We start from the raw sequence: 4,174 nt of genomic DNA on the forward strand, positions 1-4,174 counted from the left end.
ACTTGCCATTTAGAGCTCCCAAAGACTAAGCCACCAACCAAAAAGCATACATGGATTGGTCCTTAGTCCCCAGCACATATGTAGCAGTGGACTGCCTTGTCTGGCCTCAATGGGAGAGGATTCACTTAATCCTGGAGAAATTTGAGGCCCCAGGAAGGGGGATTCAGGCATGGGTGAGGTGTGAGTGAATGGGTGGATTTGGGAACAACCTCTTGGGAGCAAAGGGGTATGGGTTGAAAAACTCTGGGATGGGGAACATTGATTTGTTTTTCAGGTATACTAATAGAAAACTAATGTGTTTTCTTTTTTTTCTTTCTTTCTTTTTTTTAAGTTGGCAAATTTATTTATAACAAGAACAACAAAAATATCACAAATATCACAAAACAAGTTATGGTTATTACAGACTTGAAATTCAGTCCTCTTTTCAAAGATCAGTGCTACTTTACCTGCTAACCCACTAAATTATCATCTTGTAATAAGAAACTAAAACTAAAAGGTAATAATATTTTCAAAACTAATGCATTTCTTTGTTTAAAGAAGTTATACAGTTTTCCTAATATGAATTAGAAAGGTTAATTACTTGGTAAAACAATGCACATTTTAATTTTAAATACTACAACATACAAAAAATAATAAAAAAAAACTTGGTTAATTATATATAAGCATACTTTACAACTAAACATGAAATCAGTTTAGAGATACATGCATTATTAACAGTACTTTAAGCCTCCTGGTACTTGTTAATTTTATTTCCTAGTTCAACAAAATTATAACATTTCCATGATGCGCTATATATAAGGACAAATCTTTTTGTCAGTAATTTCTCTGTGACTACAAAAAACATTAAGAAAAATTCTACAAAGCAGGGAAACTATCAAGCTCAGTGTGACCACAGCACTCTTCAGAGAAATGTGACATAAATCTCAAATCGGCAGGCAGCCTACTAGCTTCAGGCAGAACAGGGAAAATGTCTGCCAGGTGGTGAGCAGTGGGGCTGTATACATTGTGAGGCTAAAATGCTCACCTAAGCTTCTCAGGGTCTCACCAGTGATAAAGTCAAAAAGATGCCACTCATTATCAACACAGGGCCAATGGGGAAAATGGAAAACCTAGGCATGATCTATCATCATTTTACATGAAAACTAAAAGAAATTTAGTTAGGACAAAAGAAAAATAGGAAAACCTGGATTTGCACCTCAAGTGATTTTAAAATATCACAGTCAGGTGGGGTGTTACATACCTTATCTGAGCAGTGGGAGTGGGGAGAGAGGTGGTGGATCTCTGTGAGTTCAAGGCCAGGACAGCCTGGCCTACACAATGAGTTCCTGGACAGCTAGAGAGACCCTGTCTTTAAAAAAACAAACATAATTTAAACAAGAATTTTAATTGAAGTAGTCTGAGAAAAGCAGCAGCTCTTGTTTTTTTTGTTAGATATTTTCTTCATTTACATTTCAAATGCTATCCCCTTTCCTAGTTTCCTCTTTGAAAATCCCCTATATTCTCCCCTGCTCCCCAACCCACCCACTCCCACTTCTTGGCCCTGGCATTCCCCTATACTGGGGCATATAATCTTCGAAAGACCAAGGGTCTCTCCTCCCACTGATGGCAGAGTAGGCCATCCTGTACTACATATTCAGCTAGAGACAGGAGCTCTAGGGGTACTGGTGAGTTCATTTTGTTGTTCCTCCCATAAAGTTGCAGACCCCTTTAGCTCCTTGGGTACTTTCTCTAGCTCCTTCATTAGGGCCCCTGTGTTCCATCCAGTAGATGACTGTGAGAGCATCCACTTCTGTATTTGCCAGGCACTGACATAGCCTCACAGGAGACAGCTATATCAGGGTCCTGTCTGCAAAATCTTGTGGTCGTATGCAATAGTCTCTGGGTTTGGTGGTTGTTTATGGGATGGATCCCCGGGTAGGGCAGTCTCAGCTCCAGCTATTTTAATGAAGCTTTATACTATTATAATAAACTACTTAGCTACCTCTGAAATAAAAATTTCTTCTGGACCAAATTTTCACATAAATAAAACACACTTGTCCCAGATGAAAAAACATTAAAAATTCAAAGATTTATAAATTAATTATACCATTACCAAAGTAGAAAGTTTAGCCTCCTTCTCTACAAACATAGCACCACAGACACAGTAGTAAACATTACTCTGGTGATGCTAACCTACTCTTATCCTCAACAACAAGTAGAGCAGGAGAGACACTTGATAAAAAACAAAATATCAAAGGCAGGAACAATTCTTTAGAGCTTCCCCTGCATGATAGACCCTGGCTTCAATCTCCAGCACTACCAGAGGGAACAGGAAGAAAACAAAACAAACACCTCAGTAAACTATTACAGAGACTCCAATTTTCAGCTTGCAGTAGGTATACTAGATCGCATAAGACACACATCCTCTACATGGAACAATAAAGTGTCCAATTATGAAACTGGTCACCACTGAAGCAAAAACACAATGAAAGCATGTTAACCTGCTCAGGATAACAAGTTCAAAGGCAGAGAAGGATGGGCATGTTACAAAAATTTATTTACTCCCTGCACTGATTCTATGAAAATCTACCTCCAGACTTCCTGCTGTGAGAGAATCACACCTTATTTAAAACTGGAAGGAAGAACAGAAGTGAACGATGTAAGAGAATAAAGGAGGGACACAAAGTTTTTCATATGATTATAAATATTAAATAAACCATATATAAATATTAAATAACCACATATATAAATATTACATAAACCATATACATATACATACATACATATATATATATATATATATATATATATATATATATAGGCTTTTCTTTGAAACAAAAATGGTTTTAGAACATCTTATAAAGACTTCTGTGTGAATATTGAACTATAGCATTACACAAAACTGAAGCATTTGTAAACATTTTTTGCTCCTTGTCTCCTGTGCAATCACAAAGTACTCAAAAATTCTTTGACCTTCTAAACCAGACTTTACTGTTTGTCTACATACAGTATGAAGACAGATACCTCTTGGGGATAATCAAAGTTGGCTTTCAGAGTCTGATGAATGAGCCAGCTTTCATGTTTATGTTGAAGTTTCTCTAAATATTCAAGAAGAATGACTTGTTCTTCTTTTTTTCCATATATATATGTATGTATGTATTCTACCTCAGCATTTCTCTGGAGTAGCTCTAAAATAAATTATTCTATTCAATTCAAGGCTTTGGCCGAACTGACTATTCATCCACTCATACCAGTCTTTTTTTTTTTTTTTTGGATTTTTTGTTTGTTTGTTTGTTTCCTGGCTGTCCTGGAACTCACCCTGTAGCTCTGTAGACCAGGCTTGTCTTGAATTCAGAACTCTACCTGCCTCTGCCTCCCAAGTGTTGGGATTATAGCTGTGTGCCACCACTGCCTGGCTCACTTATGCCAGTCTTGATATATTCTCCACTCTGTTTTATTCATGCAGTTGGATTCGTACAAATTAGATACAAAAACACACCAGCCACTATACACAGATTTTTTTAAAAAATAATACAAGTTTCTCTGCATCTTTGAGCTTGCCATTGACAGAGGAACACTGAGATTGGATCCGGCTGAAACAGGCATATGATTGGAAGTTAAAAGAAACAATGTTCAGGTTTCTCAATCCTTATCTGAAGAACATCCCCATGGCTTTTTTGAGACCTTTTTAATTCCTCAAATTCGTCTTGAGTATTCTGCACATTGCACCACTTGGCGACAGGCTCAGGAACCACTTCCCAATCCTCACAAACTTGCTTTAGGATATTCACAAATGGTGACTTCCTGGAAGGGATGTTCCAGTCTATGGAGACCTTCCTAATGCAGGTTGCTTCAGAGCTGGTGGAGGGAGAAGGGCAGAGTCTCTTAGGTGGGGTTGTCATGCCTAGCTCGAGACTGCTCGAGTGGTATGTCAATTTTTCTGAGAAATCTCTTGCACTATTCTCTTCTGCCTAGATAATTGTCTCATAAAATAGTTTTTAACTAATCAGAGGTGATGGAAAACACTTTTTGTATAGCAGAGAGACCAGAGATAGTTGAGAGTGCCATCATCCACATTGCAACCAGATATCTGGACATTGAAATCTGCTTCTATATACACAGTGCCAAAAACTGTCCCATGCTGTTTCCTCCCTGGAAAGAAAGCTCACAGAACACCAGGATTCTTCTCCAGCAA

General features: G+C 37.8%; 1 pseudogene; it reads right to left on the reverse strand.

Moving 5' to 3' along the window:
• Positions 1-2,925: 2,925 nt before the first annotated feature.
• LOC110289110 (deoxycytidine kinase-like) lies at positions 2,926-3,881 on the reverse strand (annotated as a pseudogene).
• Between the last annotated feature and the right edge of the window lie 293 nt (positions 3,882-4,174).

Source organism: Mus caroli, unplaced genomic scaffold (genome assembly GCF_978045245.1).
Source record: "Mus caroli unplaced genomic scaffold, Mus_caroli_1 scaffold_7, whole genome shotgun sequence".
In the NCBI taxonomy this organism is placed as follows: Eukaryota; Metazoa; Chordata; class Mammalia; order Rodentia; family Muridae; genus Mus; species Mus caroli.